At 33.6% G+C, this 22,835-nt stretch overlaps 1 long non-coding RNA gene across 1 annotated transcript; it reads left to right on the top strand.

The window, feature by feature from the left end:
• Positions 1–16,572: 16,572 nt before the first annotated feature.
• Positions 16,573–19,846, top strand: LOC127863765 (uncharacterized). The gene is made up of 3 exons (XR_008041168.1): positions 16,573–17,664; positions 17,796–17,924; positions 19,311–19,846. It is a non-coding gene; the product is annotated as an uncharacterized LOC127863765 (long non-coding RNA).
• The last annotated feature ends 2,989 nt before the right edge of the window (positions 19,847–22,835 follow it).

The raw sequence follows: 22,835 nt of genomic DNA, 5'->3' as shown, positions 1-22,835 counted from the left end.
GACTGGCTCGGTCTTTTACATAGGTCGCCATTGTTAAGAATTTTTTAACTGGTTATCAAACCTTGGACGCTGCTGTTCCAGCATCGTCAAAAAAACAAGTTACCTGCCATATGTATTGGTTCTTGGTTTATTTTAGTTTGATTTATTGTGTGTGTCAATGAAAACAATTATGTGGGTGATATTGTGCATGAACCAAGCAGTGGTGCAATTTATTATCCAAACAGATTGAGGAAAAGTTTAAATACAGTATGCATAATGCTAACAGCAGGTTTATTAAAGGTGTAGTGCAGAGCAGTATTGTTTGATGGTTGACAATAGATATATCCTTATACAATAATTTCTTAACATGAGAACATATTAAGATTTCTTTTAGAAATTACATTGATAATTTTGAAATAATCTAGTATTTTTTAGAGTACCGATAACATATGAGTTATGTAGATAACCCCTTAGGGAAAGGAAATTTATAAATATAAGCAGTTTTTTACCAGTTTAATTTAGAAAATTGGGTGTAAAACTACATTAACATTATTTAAGCAAGAAGTAAACCTGGTTGTGGTATAATACATTTACATGTAAGTGTTATTATTGATATTATTTTTTCAAACTGTAAATAGAACCTCGTGGAGTACACATTTACATTTTATAGGTATATACATGCAATATGGCAATGTTAAAATGTATTTTCATTATAAAGTTATGTTGGTATTGAAGAAAAAAAGGTATTTTAACAATTTTCATTACTTTAACATGGTTTCACATATTGACATTTCAATGCAAAAACACACAGTAATTATGGATTTGTTTTTAACATATATATAATTTGCATGTCATATATTGCATTTACCGGTACACAGTATATTCATATTATATTTGAAAAAAAGAAAACATGAGACAACATTTTATTAAATGGTCACACAAATTAATGAAAAAAACAGCACCTTGTAAACTATTTACAGTCAGTAAAAAAGTTTGTACCAAGGCTTTAGTATAATGTCTTTTTAATTACTTGTTTTGACACATTCATGTTTTTGTATTTGTATTTTTTCATTGTTAAACATAAATTTATTTTAACTATATAAGAAGCCCTTTATGTAAGATATGCCAAAGAAATAGGGGTACAGTTTAAGTTACATACAATAAGAATAACACACAATTTTGACAATTTACATAACTTTTACATTATTTGGATGGCATTTGTAACAAACATTGGAGTAGGAGTAATCGCATTATGTTAGTAAATAGGCAAATATTTGCATTGTTGTAGGTAAAAAGTCAGTGAGTATATGGTAGAATGAGTTTACTTAACATGGTTTCACATATTGGCATTGTAATGGTAAAACACACAGTTATTATGGATTTGTTCATAACATATACACAATTTGCATGTCATATATTGCATTCACACAGTATATTCACAGTATATTTGAGTAAAAAGGAAAAAAGAGACACAATTTTAGAAATTGCTTACACAAATTATTGGAATACAGCACCTTCTAAATTATTTATTATATGTAAATTATTGTGTAATATGGTTATGGTATAATGTATTTTAAATTACTTGTTTCTATGCATTAATGTAATTCTATAAATAATTTAAATTGATCAACAGAAATTTGTTTTAATTATATGAGAAGCTCTTAATGTAACATGTGACAACAAGTTTGAATACCGTTTAAGTTATATAGATCTACAGTAAAATAAAAAGACACACAATTTTGACATACATCTGCATAGCACACTTATAATTATTTTTTAACCTATGTATGTTCACATACACATAAACATGTACATATCTTGTACAAGAGCACACACATTTGCATAGTACACATAAACATGTGGTATTGTTTTACTTATTTATATAGTTATGTATTTATATATGTATGACTAGTTATAAAGAATATGATACCATGATTCATATATGTGTTAAGTTATGTATTTAAATATTTATAACAAATACAAATTGTACACACTATTATACGCATGAACATATCTTGTACAAAAACACACACATTTACATAGCACAGATATGAATATTGTTTTACTTATTTATTTACACAAACACATAAACATATCTTGTACAAAAACACACACATTTGCACAGTACACATATACATGTGTTTTTTTTTACTTATTTATATAGTTATGTCTTTATATGTAGGACTAGTTATAAAGAATATGATACCATGATTTATATATGTTTTAAGTTATGTATTTGAATATTTATAACAAATAATTCACACTATTATACACATGAACATATCTTTCACAAAAACACACACAGTTGCATGGCACACATATAAATATGTTATTTTTGTTTACTTATTTATGTACACATACATATAAACATATATTGCACAAAAGCACACACATTTGCATAGAACGCATATACATATGGTTTTTTTTAAACTTATTTTTGTAGTTTTGTATTTATATGTATGACTAGTTATAATCAATGTGTTACTATGATTCATATATGTGTTAAAGTAAGTATTTAAATATTTATAACAAATTATACACACTAGTATACACTTAGACACAACTTGTACAAAAGCACACACAGTTGCATAGTACACATATAAAAATGTTAATTGTTTTACTTATTTATTTGTTCAATTATTTGTTAAGAGTATAAATTTTTGATTCTCATATGGGTGGAGAAGACTATTAGGTAAGATCTTCATAAACAAAGTGTTTTATGGTATATAGAACTTGACTTAGGCTATATTTACAGGACAATTCAACACTAGAGATTATCTCATGCATGTAAGGTTATATTTGCTTGTAGCCAAATTTAGACAGCTCCTGGATGGAAGTGATCTTGATTTTCTTGTCCTGATTCTTCAGCTTGATAAAGATGTTACCATCAAATGTCCATGTATCCGAAATGGGAGAGCTGGGGGCGTTTTTCAGTTGCCTGCAATGGAAAGCAATTTCCCTTCTTATGAGTGTAAATTGTTGATTGATGAACACTTTACTTTTGTTGAGTCTCAGCTGTTTTCTTGATTTTATGAACTCTGACTTGGCTTTATAGTTTGTAAATTTAACTATAATATCCCTGTGCTTTTCATCATTCCTTTTTGGTGGTCCATTTCTGTGGGACCTGTCTATGTCTGAGAGAATAATGTTGGATCTACTCTCTTTTGCGATGTTTAGGATGATATCATCGGTGGATTCATCTGAATTTTCTGGCACATTGCTAACAATAACACAGTGACGCCTGCTATATTGATTGGCATTGTCCAGGTCTTGTTCCAGATCAGCTATTTTATTGGTTAAGGTGGTTACAGTATGTTTAAGTACACTGAGTTCATTTACCAGAGGGGTAACATGCTCGACTACACATGCCTGAACGAGCCCACGGATTTCATCTCGGAGGGAGATTCTTAGGCTGTGTACGATTCTTTGCAGATCAAAGTCGGTTATGTATGACTGAGGCATCATCTGTATGGGGGGTTGGCTGCATAGTGGGTGAAGAGGTCATGTATGGTGTGATCTGCCTCTCAGGGGATATAACATAGTGATGGTCATGTGCACCTGTTAGATGTACTGATGGCTGAGGAGCAGTCTGGGTCTGCAGAGACAGTTGGGTGTTCGCACAGTTTTTATCAACGAGCGTTGAGTCAAGGTTATCGCCATGGGTACTGCTGTTCGACATTTTGTGAGCTTGGACGACTATATGGGATTCAAATGTGTAATTAGGTGAAAACCAGTCCACACTTGACCCTTCAGTACTCTCCGATTCGTACCCAGACTCAGTGTCCGTAGTTAATCTTGACTTTTTATCAAGTTTTAAGTTATCAGATGAGACAACTTTACGTTTGTTAGCACGAATCCGTTTTTGTTGTGTTTTATTAAGATTGTTGGAATCTCTGGTAGGAGAGACAATGGACGTTAGATCACCTTTACCCATTAGATAGTTCTGCTGATGATTCGGGCGAGGTAAATTTAGTTGTAGACAAAAATTACATTTTTTTCACGAGAGCGATTCAAAATTTGATGTGTTTACACCGGAACCGGAAGTTACACATCTGTAGGTACTCTGTCTGCGAAAGGGGAACTAAATCAGTCCAAGGTCTAACATGCATCTTTCTTTACAAAACTAATCATAACCTGTCGAAACTGCATGTGCAAAATATGGTCACAAATGAACTGTTAAATATGAAAACAGTGCGAAGGACAACATGTGTATTGAGACATGTGATTAGATGGATTGACAGTCAAGAGCTCCTCGAGCCATAGCAATCCGTCATCAACGCATGTTATGATGTAGCGTTATATATTGTTGCATGTAAATTATGTTTCATTTGGGTTTTGACAAAATAAAAGAATTACTTTAAAATATTCGTGCATAATGTGACATAACGGTATATCCATATTGTTTATTCTTATGATAGAAATTTAAGTACAGATAGATTTAATAATAGGGAAATATTTTAATAATATGTTTGAGTAATTAATAAGTAACTGTTATAATTACTAATATGTAAGAATATGTTGAAAGGTTATTTACATCAATATTTCTATCTTATACGTAAACAGAAGTTAAAAGTTTAAAGTGATCAAACTATTTGAGAGTTCATCTTGTAAAGTGGTTGTATGTTGCGGGTATTTAGGAATTAACATAACAGATGTCTTCGGATGGGGTATGTAATGAAGTTTGAAAAATTGATTATGGAAGTATGGTTTCATTTCTCCAATGTAGTTCAATTATCGGGAACACCCGTTGATTTGTATTAGTCCTTGATTAACAATTTGGCTCGTATTACTTCAAACCAATTCATAACGAGTCCCAATTCAGATATGGTATATAATGAAATTTAAATAATTGATTATATAAGTGTAATTCCAAATTCCCAAGGTACATAACAGATACAAGTTCAGATTGAATGTGTATCGAATGTGTATCGGGGTTTACATAATTGATTATAGAGGTGTTAGGTTTCATATTACCAATGCGGTTTGTCCATAGAGAACATCTGGTTATATGATCAAGTATGCTTAATGAAATGAGGTTTCCTGTTCCCAAAGTGATAATTGTGTATGGCACTCTTCTGCTGTGACGTGTGATAGATGCATGAGCATCCATCCAATCAACAAGGGTTATTCAAAGGGGTGGGTTGAGAAAATCGGGGGAAGAGAACAGTTAACCAACCAAAAATGAGATAGGAAATATCTAAATTTGATGTTCATGTACCTTGGAATAAAATGGGTTGTGTGACATAACGGTATATCCATATTGTTTAATCTTATGATAGAAATTTAAGTACAGATAGATTTAATAATAGGGAAATATTCTAATAATATGTTTGAGTAATTAATTAGTAACTGTTATAATTACTAATATGTACGAAAATGTTGAAAGGTTATTTACATCAATATTTCTATCTTATACGTAAACAGAAGTTAAAAGTTTAAAGTGATCAAACTATTTGAGAGTTCATCTTGTAAAGTAGCTGTATGTTACGGGTATTTAGGAATTAACATAACGGATGTCTTCGGATGGGGTATGTAATGAAGTTTGAAAAATTGATTATGGAAGTATGGTTTCATTTCACCAATGAAGTTCAATTATCGGGAACACCTGTTGATTTGTATTAGTGATTGATTAACAATTTGGCTCGTATTACTTCAAACCAATACCTAACGAGTCCCAATTCAGATATGGTATATAATTAAATTTAAATAATTGATTATATAAGTGTAATTCCAATTTCCCAGGGTACATAACAGATACAAGTTCAGATTGAATGTGTATCGAATGTGTATCGGGGTTTACATAATTGATTATTGAAGTGTTAGGTTTCATATTACCAATGTTGTTTGTCCATAGAGCACATCTGGTTATATGATCAAGTATGCTTAATGAAATGAGGTTTCCTGTTCCAAAAGTGATAATTGTGTATTGCACTTTTCTGCTGTGACATGTGATAGATGCATGAGCATCCATCCAATCTACAAAGCCTATTCAAAGGCGTGGGTTTAGAAAATCGGGGGAAGAGAACAGTTAACCAACAAAGAATGAAATAGGAAATATCTAAATTTTATGTTCATGTACCTTGGAATAAAATGCTGTGCTTTGTTGTAAGAAGGACAATTCTAGAGTCCTTGTTTGACAATCGAGTAGAGCAGTCACCCTTTCTTGACGTGGCGGCCAATTGGCCGCCGCGCTGTAAAATTGTACTTCATGAACATTAGAAGCGTTGTGTTAGAAATTATTTAACAGAAATTAATCTCGATAAAAACAGAAATGAACTTTGGTTGTTACTGTGTGTTATCCACGAACAATGTGCGATTACGCTACAATAACTCAAGTAACACACCGTGCATCTTTGTCAAATGGCACACGCTATTTTTGCAAATTTCAAGTTGTTAAAGGTACTGTGTCGGCGTTAGGGTCCTAAATCAGTTCTAAGTCGACAACATGTGTAAATTTTTGTCTTACATGTACTTTTTAACATGACAAGAGTGTGAAGAACAACATAACTAATGCTGATATTAAACATGTTTTCAGAATGCATTTGTAGTAGTACATGTATATAGGCCCTCTATTGAATTACTTGTTTACATAAATTAATTGTCGCTATGAAACAATTAAATACAGACCGATTGGTATATTAGTTAAGGAGTCGATCCGGACAAAACGTATATTTATTTATTCTTTGCAAATAATTATATGCAAAATTTATTACAGCATTTATTGAAATGATCATGTTTAATCTTTTCAGTTATTAATCCAAATTACAAATATGCCTGCCCAATTGCTCACATTAAGAAACATATATTAACACTGAATGTTTTATGTGTTTATTTTTTTTCAGTTTCGTTCCACGCTGGTTTTTGCAGCTTTCGTCCTCTTAGCAAATTTATTGGAGTGGACAGATGGAGCCGGTTATACTTCCCTCATATCTGAACTGTTTGTTCCTAATTGATCGTTCATGTTAACATTGTATTAGTTACTTCAATATTGAAAATATGTTTTTCAATTATCGAGAACTAAATGTTTTATTTGAAAACTAAATGACGACGAAGTTAATGCAGAAATAAGGAATTATTTTCCGAACATTTTGTAATGCGATACAATAAAAAATACGATCCAATATATCAACTACTATTGCCAGCTAAAAGTGTCCAGTTGACAACTGTTGTATAATTAAAACAATACATATTTTAATCAGATTTCGTTAACACGAGACGTATGTATTGTTTATGCAAAACAGCTATTAAAATGCATAAGTGGACAGTTTTAGAAAGCACATTCCAACATGAGCGCATGTTCGCGCATTATTTGTTTAGTTAACAAATATTGAATGATTGAAATTGACTGTTTGGACATAAGCAATTTGCTACTCGCGACTTTATGCATATTATATATATATATATATATATATATATATATATATATATATATATATATATATATATATTCACTCACGAACTGATCCACGTTTTTTTGCTCAAATAATAAATATCCTCTGTATATGGCTCATTTAAAGCTCTTTATTGTAAAAAAGACTGCTGAGTTTGAACACATATGATTTTTTATTAGTGTGATGATTTAACCAATATCACAGCTTATGTCATAATCAAGATTCACATTTCAAGAATGTACATATCTGAAAAAACATTGACTCCAGTTTCGCTTATCTTAACCTACAAAGAAAGCGAAATAGGTTTTGTATCACTTGTTTAAATTGACGTTTGACGTTGTAGTTCTCGACGAAGCATGTTCCGTGACGGGAGAGTGTGCTTCAGTCGCAAACTCCGTGTGCCCTAACACAGGAACCAAAATCTGCACATGCGCCGCAGACTATACCAAACAAGGATCGGCGTGCAAAGCAAGCAAGTGCATTCAATAATTTAAATGTTAACAATTATAGATTTGTCGCAATATAGGCCGATGTAAATGATATGCGTGATGATTTGGATATTATTATTGCATGTATCGTTATTATGAAAGATAATTGCTATTAATTGATTTTTCATCTATACTAGACAAACTGTATTGACAGTTATCACTCTGATGGTGGTAAAATAAATCGATGTAACACTATTTCTATATGGTCATCACTATTTTAGTAACATGAGATGCATTGTCACGGGCGAAATACATTTAGGACAGGAATGAAGCACGTTCGACCATATCTTGCGGTCAATAAAATATTAATTATACACGAACTGCTTATGTAAACAGCTTATATAAACAGGTTAAATAAGCCTATATAGTAAGAAATAATTGAACGACCAAAAAGTGATGGACATTGTTATATCCCGTTTATAGTTATATTTTGTATGGTTATAAGTTTATGTCAAAGTGATGGATAACGCTGTTTACTTCCTAAAACAAGTAGGTCAGCACCAAGGTCACCATTTTTGTATAAAACGGACCGTGTTGAGGCCTCTATTCGAGCCAAGGCAGCGAGCCATTCAAGCCAAGCGGTTTTGAATAAGCACAAGTGAATATCCCAATTTCTGGCTTCACGGGATAGTGCAAGAGAGACGGACATTTGGACATTTGTTTTTTCTGGACGGATTATATTTTGTGTTGGAGAATCTTGTTTATTTCTTTTCTGATTATTTCTTGCCTCAATTTCTTAAAGAAGAATTACAATACAAATAAGAATAAAATACATTTACAATACAATATTTGATCAAGAATAAAAGTTGTTATATGCTACAAAAAGACTTGTTGCCTTATTATGCAAACTGATGAATAATCTACGAATCTGGGACATTTAAGTCAAATCAAAAAATTACACAACGCGACTTAAAACGAACTTTAGGAAACAATAGATTATCATTTTATTCGCCGTGACGCAATATAGTCACAAAGTGCCACATAAGATATTCATTTTTGGCGCCGTGACGTAGGATACGCATAAGGTGCCACATCGATGTGGAAAATGTTAGTCATATGCATTACAAATTAATTAAACATTATAACGAATGTGTCATATGTGACATTAAATTATGAACAATAAATAATTTAGAATAGCTAGTTCAGACCTAGGCACTGCCTGTACCACGACCGCTGATTGCGACACGACAAAAAATCCGAACTCCGAATGCCCTTCAACAGGATCCAAACCTGTTCATGCAAAACCGGCTACACCAAACAAGGAACAGTGTGCAAAGCAATTAAGTACACTAAATCATAGAAATATTATAGAGTGGTTACGATAGGTCCGATATTAAAATCTATCCATAATGCTTTCGATGTTATTAATATTCATGTATGCAAATTTATTTATTAAATTTATTATTACTGATTATTACACGATTTATTGTAATTAGCTATTCTCCTATAAAACGACAACATTGAACAGTGTTAAATCGATATTAAAACTGTTAACTTTATGCTTTGTGATTTATTATGATTATAACTAGCCTACGTATTTGGCCTTATATTTAGAACACTAACTTGTAATACATATTTCAGACCTAGGCACTGCCTGTACAACGACCGCTGATTGCGACACGACAACAAATCCGAACTCCGAATGCCCTTCAACAGGATCCAAAACCTGTTCATGTAAATCAGGCTACACAAAACAAGGAACAGCGTACAAAGCAATTAAGTACACTAAATCATTGAATTATTATAGAGTGGTTACGATAGGTCCGATATTTAAATGTATCCATAATGCTTCCAATGTTATTACTATACTTGTATGTAAATTTATTAATTATATTAATTATTATTGATAATTACACGATTAGTGTAATTAGTTATTCTCCTATAAAACGACAACATTGAACAGTGTTAAATCGATATAAAAAGTGAACTATATGCTTTGTGATTTATTATGATTATTACTAGCCTACGTATGTGGCCTCATATCAAGAACACTAACTTGGAATACATATTTCAGACCTAGGCTCTGCCTATACCACGACCGCTGATTGCGACACGACAACAAATCCGAACTCCGAATGCCCTTCAACAGGATCCCAAACCTGTTCATGTAAATCCGGCTACACCAAACAAGGAACAGCATGCAAAGCAAGTAAGTACACTAAATCATTGAATTATTATAGAGTGGTTACGATAGGTCCGATATTAAAAGCTCTCCATAATGCTTCCGATGTTATTAAAATACATGTATGTGAATTTGTTTATTACATATATTATTAATGATTATCACACGATTATTGTAATTAGTTATTTTCCTATATATGTTTTGTGATGTATTATGATTATAACTAGCCTACGTATGTGGCCTTATATAAAGAACACTAACTTGGAATACATATTTCAGACCTAGGAACAGCCTGTACTACGACCACTGATTGCGACACGGTAACTACAACTAATGCTGTATGCGACCTAAATGCTGCATCCAAGATTTGCGCAGTTGGTAAGGCGACATGTTGTAAGAACATATCTACATGTATTTTATACATTCCATTGTTTTGATTGAAGCATCATATCGAGAAGTATTATTCAATTGAAACATGCATATTGATTTAAAACGTATCTACTTTCAAGGGTTTGACGGTAATTGTAGTGGCGAAAAGAGTACAAAGTGTCCCACTTCTGCTACCAGCGTGGGCAACAAGTGCGCATGCAGCACGGGCTACACTTCCACCACCACCAAACTTTGCAGCAAATCAGGGGGTATGCTAGCCGTATTTTAGCATTTCTTGATTTTGTAGTGCGTGATATGTAATTGGGGCTCATATCTCCAACAACACTTGAATGATTGTGTATGTTTGTGTAGTGTGGTTCATATTCGCATATTTTGTATCGGTTTTTGCTAAAGGTGACCTGCTATCAATTACAAGCCTTACTGACATAAAAGACGTATCTTTTCTGGAAATGTATCTGGATTTTAATTGTTTCTTTTTTGTGATTTAAATATTTCAAACGGAAAAGATAGACCGGCATTTTGTTTAGATTTACAGAGCCACATGTTTCTAATGTTTCTAAAGCTATCCATAATGCTTCCGATGTTATTAATATACAATTATGTAAATCAATTTATTACATTTATTATTAATGATTATTACACGATTATTGCAATTAGTTATTCTCCTATAAAACGACAACATTGAACAGTGTTAAATCGATATGAAAAATGTTAACTATATGCTTTGTTATTATGATTATAACTAGCCTACATATGTGGCCTCATATTAAGAATACTAACTTGGAATACATATTTCAGACCTAGGCTTTGCCTGTACCACGACCGCTGATTGCGACACGACAACAAATCCGAACTCCGAATGCCCTTTCAACAGGATCCCATATCTGTTCATGTAAATCCGGCTACACAAAACAAGGAACAGCGTGCAAAGCAAGTAAGTACACTAAATCGTTGAAGTATTATAGAGTGGTTACGATAGGTCCGATATTAAAAGCTATCCATACTGCTTTCGATGTTATTAATTAACATATATGTAGATCTATTTATTACATTGATTATTAATGATTATTACACGAGTATTGTTATTAGTTATTCTATTCTATAAAACGATAACATTGAACATTGTTAAATCGATATGACAAATGTTAACTATATGCTTTGTGATTTATTATGATTAGATGTTTGAGTGATCGCCCCTGCTGTGATGGCGGATTTTTTCAAACCGGACAATAAAAGTTAATAAAAATAAATGTTTTCATGTGTTAAAAGCTGTTAAAATTCGTGGATAGTGCAAAAAGGATGGTACTATAAATATATAAACTCATCGGAAGATTGTACGCCGTAAAAAATGTGTCTGTATGGCTACTTTTTATTTCTTTGATTTTTTCACTGTGCGCGAACAAAGGAATATGGATTATCATATGTGCATCGTGATGTGTTATTGAAAACCGGTTTACTACCTCGTCAAATTGATTGGACTATATATAAAGGTAAATAAACTTTACAAGCGTCGCTTACAAACATGGATAATCAAGACTTTTGTCTACCAATTCAAAACAGATATGTTGTTTTGTCCGATCCGCCTAATTATGTGGGCTGTAATCAAACTGGTCAAACTGGTCAAATGTTGTCCCAAGTGTCCAGACAAGATTTTGCACAGAGTTCACTAGACAATAAAATGGTACACATGTTCGACGAGCTGCGATTTATTCGAAACGAACAAGTGAACTGTAGCCGAGAATTATCACCCCTGCATGACACTGTTGCAAATGTAACGGATAAATTGTGCCAGGTCGTCAGTACTACGAATGCTCAGACGAGATTTCTCAAGACATTAGCTTACAAATCTATTGACATGGAAGCTAGAGCACGGCGAAATAACCTCATATTCCGTGGGTTTATTGAAAATTATGGTGAGAATTGCACGAAAATACTGCAGGATTTCCTTAAGAATCATCTTGACATAGATAGCCAGTGCGTGTACATCGCTCGAGCACACAGACTCGGCCAGAGAAACTCTCTGCGGCAGCATCAGCACAGGCAAATAATTTTCGGGATTTTGGTGACGTAGAACATAGTATGAGTAACGTCAGACGCCTGAAAAGCACACCATTCTCCGTTGACCATGATTTCCCAAGAGAAATACAAGAGGCGCGCGGACGCCTGTGGCCAAAGTTCAAAGAGCTGAAAAATCGGGATCCTCGGTCGAGGGTCCAACTTATTTACCCCGCCAAGCTAATCCAGGACGGCAATCTAATACAAGATGAGTTGCCAGAGTGCAGCCAATTCATAGGAGCAAACAGACTAGCCAAGCTCGATCATATAACACCAATAAGGCCACATCATCCACAAGTACATGAACTATCCCTGACCTCTGCTGAAAGAAAGTTGAGCCAGTCCGTCACACACGTTGTCGTCCCGCCAAACGTACCCAGCTCACAGGATCGAGCCCCGATGGAGACATGCGACCCTGTCCCCACAGGTTTCCGGGAGACGGCACCGTCGAGCACGAATAGCGAAGTCGTCACAAACAGTACAGCAATTCCCGTCAGCACAACTGATCAGGTCGCAATGGGCAGCAAAATGCTAAGCATTACTAACCAACCCACAAGCTTTACATCGTTTAAGACCCCAAATATCACACAATATTTGAAACAGCCAACTCTACTTTTAAGCACCAAGCCAGCAAATACGTAAGACGAGACGGCGATCAAATCCATCGCTGCTGACAACGACAACCCAACATTAAGTCGCGACGAGACAACGCCTACAAGGGACCGGACGAGAATCGCAAATAGGCCCACTGATAGGGCCGAGCGCAGGTCACAGTCATCTGTTCCGTACAGGCGTCAGAGCAGCGCTAGTAAAAATAAAATAAAAAGTGACAAAACGGTTTTCCCCGACAATAAAAATAGCGCTGTAGGTTTGACCAGCGCTATAAATAGCATAGTAAACTTAACACCAGCTAGCGAAAATACACCTACAAACGGGAATCACGTTGAAAATAGTAAATATGTGCCAGTTGCAACCGACGATGCGCGACAGGTGAAAATCTAGGACGTTTTACAGGAGGCCAATCTGCGAATAGCATTATTGAATGTCCAAGGATTATCGACAAGACGTGTAAATAAATTACAATCGAGTGAGCTGATTAATGTGTTTTCATCGCATGATATTGTTTTGCTTACTGAAACTTGGACGAACGAGTTCTCAGATTTAAATGTAAATAGTTTTGATCATTATGTTTTAAATAGAACTCAATTATTACAATCAAGCAAACGGGCATCCGGTGGAATTATTGTTTACATTCGAAATGAACTCACTAGCAAAGATACTTTAGTGTTTACAAGCGAAGATGACATTTTTTGTATTAAGATATCTGAATCTTAAATTTGTTTACAACATGACTTGTATATATTTTTATGCTACGTTATACCTGAGAATAGTTCGAGACAGGCTAGCGTGGAACGCCATACACTTGATAGAGTACTCGATTATATACACAATCTTAATTCCAAACATGGTGAAAATTTAAATGTTATATTATGTGGTGATATGAATGCACATACATCTGATTTACCCGATTTTGTGTCAGATGAAAATATTACTCATATTGATTTTTTACCCGATGGTTATGTAGCTGATACTGCATGCACCGTGCGGTGTTCCCAGGACAAAGGTCGTATTAATAATAACGGAATCGTGTTACTAGATTTATGTAAACAAACCGGAATGCGTATTTTAAATGGAAGGTGTGATAGGGATCAGGATGGAAAGTACACTTTCATTGGCAGAACAGGTTCTAGTGTAGTCGATTATGTCATAGCAACGCCAGGTATTTTTAATTGTGTTCACTCTTTCCGAGTTGAGGATCCAAATATTTTATCCGACCATTGCTTAATTGATTTTTCTTTTGCGTTTAAAGATAGTAAGCCGCCAATCAATAATTGTATTGACCGAAATGGTATCGCGGGGGGATTAAATTATAAATATGTTTGGGACAATGACCATAAGCAATTATATCAGGAAGCTTTACACTCAAGTGATGTTATTGACAATTTAAATACATGGACAAATGCTGTTAGCAACAGCGCGTCATCACATGGCATAGACTGTTGCATTGTTAAACTAAATGAAATATTAGATGGAGTTGCCTCCCCTTTATTTAAACATAAAATTAGAAATAACTTAAGCTATGTTAGCTCACAGCAAAATACACATGAAAAACCCTGGTTTTCTACCGAATGTGCTGAAAAAAGGGATCTTTTTTACAGTCATCTGAATAAATTTAGAAATAATAAAACAGACGAAAACAAAATGGTTCTTAATAAAACTAGGTCAGATTATAAGCTATGTATACGGAAACAAAAATTACAGTACGATAGGTCACAAACCCGAAAGCTCGAACATTCAAGATTTAAAAATGCTAAAATGTACTGGAATATGCTCAAACAATCTGCAGGAATTCAACAGTCCAATATTTCCCTGAGTACTTTTAAACAATATTTCAAAAGCGTTAATAATCCAAACAGTATGTTTTTTACGCCTGATGAGGATGTTATCTACTTCTTGGAACGGTATGAGAGAAACGAATTTAGTGTAATGTTTGATGAATTAAATGAGCCCATTTCAACAGAACTAATCAATAAAGCTATTAAGGAATTGAAATCTAATAAAAGTGGAGGACCTGATATGCATATAAATGAGTTTTTTATCCATGGTAGAGACACCCTTTTGCCTTATCTACATACACTGTTTAACAAAATATTTGATAGTGGTTATTTTCCAACTTCCTGGTCTGAGGGTTTTGTTGTTCCTCTGCATAAGAAGGGTAGCATAAATGACGAAACTAACTATTGAGGTATAACATTATTGAGTACGTTAGGAAAACTGTTTACTCGCATTTTAAACATTAGACTCTCACATTGGGCGGAACATTATTATGTATACGTTGAAGCACAGGCGGGTTTTAGACAAAATATGAGCACGCTTGATAATATTTTTGTACTGCATGGTCTTCTGACACACTTACTTAATAAAGGAAAACAGCTTTATTGTGTATTTGTGGATTTTAGTAAAGCATTTGATTATGTAGTCCGAGAAAACCTTTGGAGCAAACTCATTAAACTAGGGTTTCGAGGCAAAATTTTTAATATTGTAAAATCGATATACTCGTCTGTTAAATCTAGAGTTAAATATTGTAATCAATTAAGTGAAGATTTCGAATGTATGCTAGGGGTCCGACAAGGAGAATGCCTATCGCCTTTTCTGTTTTCTATGTTTTTAAATGATTTAGAATCAGTGTTAGCTAAAAGTGGCATAAATGGTATAGATGTAGATAATTTCAAACTATTTCTTGTGTTGTATGCAGATGATATCATTCTTTTTGCAAATAACGCTGAGGAATTGCAACACAATCTAAATGTGTTTCATGAATATTGTAAACGCTGGAAGTTAGTAGTGAATGTCGATAAAACTAAAGTCATGATATTCAGAAAAGGGGGACGGTTGCCAAACAATATTTCGTTCCACTACAATGATATTGCAATTGATATTGTTTCTAAGTTCAATTACCTTGGTGTCGTATTCACGACTGGTGGCTCGTTCTCTGATGCACAAAGAACATTATCTGGCCAATCATTGAAGGCCATTTTTAAGATGAACAAATACCTTTACAAATATACTGACATTACTGTGAAACACAGATTAGACTTGTTTGATAAACTTATATCACTTATTCTTAATTACGGAAGTGAAGTTTGGGGTTTTGTCAAGGGCGATGCTATAGAACGTATTCATATGCAATTTTGCAAAAGTCTTCTTGGTGTTAAAAGAACTACTCAAAACGATTTAATATACGGCGAACTTGGGCGCCTTAACTGTCAAACAAGTAGATAGTTTAATATTATAAAATATTGGGTTAAAATATTACATACTAATAGTAATAAATTCAATAAAAAAGTTTACCTTACATTGTTGAGTGACTGCGAAAGATACCCTAATAAAAAAAAAGTTGGTGTTCCCTACTACGTGATTTGCTAAGCACAATTGGTTTTTACGATGCCTGGTATTTTCAGGATGTCGGTCACGATACTGTATTTCTTGCAGCTATTAAACAGCGACTTACAGATAATTTTATCCAAAATTGGAACGGCCGATTGGTTAACTCGAGTAGAGCTCTTTTTTATAGGAATATAGCATCCTTTCAACTTCAACCTTATTTAGAATTATGTAATATTAAAAAATACAGATTCAACCTTACCAGGTTACGAGTATCCTCTCATAGATTGAGAATAGAAAGTGGCAGATGGTCTAAGCCCAACCCAACACCTGTTGAGCAAAGGACATGTATTGTTTGTAATCGTCTAGAAGACGAATATCATTTTGTGATTGAATGCAAATTATATACAGATTTAAGAGTTAAATATATACCTTCATATTACAGAAACCGACCAAATATGCAAAAATTTATAGAATTGATGTCTTCCGATAATGAATCTGTATTAAGAAAACTGAGTGCTTTTGTCCATGCCGCATTTTTAGTTAGATCTGCGAACATGTATGTGCCCTTTTGATGTATCTTTGCCCATAAACTAGTTGAAATATTTAAAATGCTGCTGTTCCTGATTTTGTATGTGAATGCATAATGAGTGTTTTTGTGCGTTCTTGTTTACGCCTTATAAGTTTTGTTTGTGGAGTCAGTGTTTATTACAAATAACGCATTATGTACTGATTAGTATGAGAACTCCTCTTAAATTAAACGTATTTCATGTTTGTCATCTATCTATGTATGCTGCCGACTATGTGACGTGGCTGTACACTCAGAATTTTGCGTGAGTTCTTGTTTTACTCTCTTTAGGTTTTGTTATGTAGAGTACTTGAACGATAACATTAATGCAATATGTATTGATAAGTATGAGTACTCCTCTTAAACATTATTATTACGGTTAATATGTATTTCTTGCTGTAAAATACTTATTGACACTACTTATGAAATTATTATAATTTCATGTGCTTGAATTAATTATGTACATATGTTTATTACTGTAAATATTATATTGTTTGTACAAAAATGTGTCCACATGGGCCATTGGCCTTCTGGAAATGATGTAAATAAAATCTGAATCTGAAATCTATAACTAGCCTACGTATGTGGCCTTATATTAAGAACACTAACTTGGAATACATATTTCAGACCTAGGCACAGCCTGTACTACGACCACTGATTGCGACACGGTAACTACAACTGATGCTGTATGCGACCTAAATGCTGCATCCGAGATTTGCGCAATTGGTAAGGCGAAATGTTGTCAGAACATATCTACATGTATCTTATACATACCATGGTTTTGATTGAAACATCATATCGGGAAGTATTAGTCAAATGGAACATGCATAGTCATTAAAAACGTATCTACTTTCAAGGGTTTGACGGTAATTGTAGCGGTGACAAGAGTACAAAGTGCCCCACTTCTGCTACCTGCGTGAGCAACAAGTGCGCATGCAGCACGGGCTACACTTCCACCACCACCAAACTTTGCAGCAAATCCGGAGGTAAGCTAACCGTATTTTAGCATTGCTTGATTTTGTAGTGCGTGATATGGGATTGGGGCTCATATCTCCAACAACACTTGAATGATTGTGTATGTTTGTGTAGTGTGGTTCATATTCGCATATTTTGTATCGGGTTTTGCTAAAGGTGACCTGCTATCAATTACAAGCCTTACAGACATAAAAGACGTATCTATTCTGAAAATGTATCTGGGTTTTAATTGTTTCTTTTTTGTGATTTAAATATTTCAAACGGACACGATATAAGTCCGGTATTTTATTTAGATTTACAGAGCAACATGTTTCCAATGGGGGCAAATATGTCCTATATAACACACAATACACATTTAGTTGCATGACATTCATCAGCATACTAGTGTGCCGATAACATTTTATATTAAAATAGTTTAAATAAATACATGGCATTAGTAATAAATAAGATTGTAAGTTCTTTTTTTTAAATGATTAATAATACAAATAATTAAAACTGAACATAATATATCTTGTTGGCAATTGTTTAAGAGCTTTAATGCAATAACAACTTTTTAAATTGTGTATATAACTTAATTAATTCACTAAAATAACGATCAAAACATTTAAAAAATATATCAGCTTTGAAAAAAAAGGATTTTTAACATTAATTTGAACATAAAAAGATGAAATGGTAAACAACATAGCCAGTGTTTGTATCATGCAACACAGGAATATACAAAAGCAGCTATGAAAATAAAATGTTATATAATTCTCAACGATGGTTAATCATGGGAAATAAAAATATACGCAATATATCGATACTTAGCAAATAGGAAGCCAACTGTGTGCCTTATCAAAACTAGATATAGAGGTTTCCTGTTTATCATTGTCCTGTATTGTAATTTATCTTTTAAAAGTTTAATATGGACAAAACATACACACAAATATATCATTTGAAAACGAAGTAGGGAGCTTTTGCGGTGATAAACTTGCCTGTTCGTGCCTAGTATGTTAGTATGAAATTTTAGCCATCAGAAATAGCTTAAGTTAGACAAAAGTAGAAAGAAATTTAAATAAGAACAAGTTAAATGTGTCGATATGAATACAAATGGTGTTTGAAACATACATATAAACTACTGTTGTGAATAATTATAATAATTGTCGCAAGCAATCATTAAAATTGTAAACTATATCTCCGACTATTAAAAAACCACATAATGGATATTAATATCGGCGTTAAAGTACAACGCTGTTAAGCTAGTATGTTCTTTAATCTTAATGGAGATAAAAGGCAAACACATATATATCAATCATGTAATTTCATTAAATGCCATCTTCTTTCAAACAAAATATCTTTTGAGAAACGCTTCGTGTAGCGAGTACATGCGATAAGGCGTTTGTTGATCTTCATTTCAGCTGAAGGGTTGGTGAACGTGATGTCGATCCTCCTGATGTTGACCAGCCTCCTCGTGATGAAGACCTTCTGAAACTGAATGATGTACCATAGAAAACCCGAAACGGTTGCATTGTGGTACAGATTTGTTTAACGAGACAATTATTTAAGGTTGAGGAAATTCCTTCACGGGAAAATTTTCCCTTGTTTTGTTTTCTTGCTTTTTAGGTGATTGTCTTATTTTAACAGTTGATATATTCATGTATTGAAAACACATTGTATAACATTATTCGCGATCGTATTAAATGTATTGAAACTAAATATGGCTAGATATATTTACTAACATGTGTTGAGTTTAGACCTTTAAAGTGATTGTTATGAACATGGTAATACACTACAAAAACGCAAAGAAATAAAATCGCTAACATTTAAAATATTTTTACTTGAAGCTGTTGGTGGTTTTAATTAACAAATCCGCTTCGAATGTGTGCAAACGTAATAGCATGCCATTATTTACAACTATTTACATGAAGAAAAATATACTTAAAATGCAACTAATTAAAACATGTCCTACTAATATCTTGAATTAATTGAAATAAAAATTTGTTTCTTACACGTAGTTGTGTTATATACTGTGTCATTATGCCATGATTATAACATAAAATAACGAAAACAATCGATCAAATCACCGCGATATGTATATTTGTAACGTATGGAATACACATTTCACTATAAGAAATGTCTCCGTTCACCCTTCAAAACAAAAAGCATAAGAGTAATATGTATACATCGCATAATATCTTACACTTCTTTAGCGATCAACACAGTAAACATTGACACGATAAATACATCAAACTTATATACACATATTTTTTAACTATTATTTATAGGCATGGACTAAATTACATTGATATTGTTAAGAGAAATACATCTCCTAGAGGTCAATGAAACAGAGACAAAAGAAGTACGCATGAGGATTAAACATTAAACATATCATATCGAAGTGCACCAATACATACGGGAATGTATTCTCAAACCAATGCTGACCAAAACATACGCGAACACAATCTGGCATTCTAGATACGAAAACGCAATTCTATAACAACTTCTGTTTACTGATCATGTACTCATAGCGTATTGCGGCAAGATTGATAGCAACATAAGAAACTAAGAAATCAAGCTGCGAAAATAAATTATAGAATACGTTCTCTTTAGTATTTACGACCACAGTGCCCAAGCAAGTTTGTTTCTTTTTATACGTTTCCCTTTAGCCCACGATATAACGTTTTAAGCATTTTAAAATTTGACGCGCCTGCATTGAGGAACTTTCGACACATCAATACGTCTGCTTGTTGTTCAAGCGGTAAACTGCACCATAGTAAGATGTCTATCCCGCAAGTTTGACTGACGAGTGCCATCTTGCGTGTTATGTGTGGATTATTATAAGGGCAGAAAAAAGTAAGTGTAAAATACTACTTTCACACCATCTTGAGCACTTGTGACACTGTTCCGCGTATAATCTTGATAACGTGTTTCCTACCGCTCTATTTACTGATTTCACAATAGGCAGCAACTCTGCATGGGACTTATATATTACATAAGGCACATATGGGTTACCGCCCTTCGGCATTTTCGCGGACAAGCCAGGTTTTTGAGTGCATATTTCCGAATACCTGGCTTCTCTGGATGGATGTGTCACGTGTCTCCGGAGAATGCACTTCCGCTGTATTCTTTATACAAAGGTCCCACTGTTCAAGTACATATTAAGATATTCATTTAGATTGAACTCATAACCTAAATATAGTTGGGATACATGCTTGGCTTTGAAAATCATTGTTAAGAAATCGCGTCAGTCTATTCAGGAGCAATGCTATCTAAAGTATCTACAAGGAAGTCTGCATAACTGTCCAAAATTGTAAGTTTTCTTGCGTCAACACATGTTTCGAGCGATTCAATATCTAACACTGCGTGTAAAAAGTCCGTGCTGGTAGATGGTGTCAACGATTGTATGTAATTAACGCAAAACCTGTGTGCTACCTCAAGCCTTGTAATGTCCGTTTGCGTGTATGTATTCCAGAATTTACATCCGTAAAGTGCTTTAGGTATAACCACTGCTTGGTATATCGTTTTAAGTGTACGTGGGACGTACGAATGTGTCAGACATGTTTGTATTTGTTTAGATAAGATCATATGGCGAAAAAAAAAACATGCATTATCTGAAAATTTGCGACCGGTGTCAGAATTCTCGTGAATATCTCATATGGTATTTAACCGTTTTTCTGCAAATGATTACCAAATATGAAAATATTTTACTGTTATTTGCATTAAGCCAAAGGTATAGATTTGAAAAAACAAGCCATAAAACTACCACCATCCTTTTATTTAAATCCGCGTTTGGATGTTAGCATTGGCGTGGTTCCTATCAATTATTAGTGCACGAGTAAAATACAACTATAATATCAATATAAATGAATAATAACAAGTGTTGGGTTTATAACTTATTGTTCACTCACTGCTGTGTGTAATCATGGTTTACAATACACGAATAAATAAATACAGACAAGCCGATTAAACTAATTATTTCGCTATATAAACGCACATTATATTCTTATAAATACATTTATTTAGGAAAGTTTTGCAAAATTAAGCTCTATTTATGGGCTTATGTTATCGTTACCTTTTATATGTACACGTTTATGTTTTAAGCTTCATTTACACAATTTGGTACATTTGAATCTTCAAAAAGTGTGCATCATTTATTGGAATATGTTAAAAAAATGTAATATGTTTGCAATTGCTAAATAAAGAACAAGTGCCCAATGCGATTTCAATCTGTCCCTGCCTTAATTATATTAAGTCATCTTTTTCAAAGAATAAAAAGAAAGAATACAATTGCGTGTTGTATGAAGCATTCATGATCGGACAAATAATTGTATTCCTATTGAATGGAAATCCTTTTGTTGTAAAGTTATATTATATAAAACAAGCAAAAGGCAACCGGGGAAGCATAACATACAGTGGCTTAATAGCAGTACATACAAATAAACGATGATAGAAGCGTGAGAGACCTGCCGCAGATTTCCTATTACTTTAATACTGTGTTACACATATTTGAGGTTGTAATAAACTTTGCTGACAGTGGCGTACATGTGTGCAGTCAATAGTAATACCGGAACTAGAGGTGTTGGTCATAATAAATTGAGACTGTAAAGATTATTTAAAACAGACTTTAGAACAGAAGCATATGTTAAAGACAACATACCTTTTTGTATAGAAGTACATTAGCTAAGTTTCGATGCGGTGTGGCACCGCTTAGATTAGAAACTGGTCGATATGAAAATATTGAATTGGGTAATCGAACATGTTTCCATTGTAAAAACATAGTGGAGGATGAGATACATGTACTTTTTCACTGTCCTTTATATGTGAATATCAGGAAAAGTCTAATGAACATTTTAATTGAAACTCCAAATTGTCACAACATGTCAGATACTGAGATACTTAAATACATATTTACAGATGAGAAGTTGCTCTATATATCAGCCAAA

Source organism: Dreissena polymorpha, unplaced genomic scaffold (assembly GCF_020536995.1).
Source record: "Dreissena polymorpha isolate Duluth1 unplaced genomic scaffold, UMN_Dpol_1.0 chrUn034, whole genome shotgun sequence".
Taxonomy (NCBI): Eukaryota; Metazoa; Mollusca; class Bivalvia; order Myida; family Dreissenidae; genus Dreissena; species Dreissena polymorpha.
This window is presented reverse-complemented; position numbering and strand designations above follow the sequence as displayed.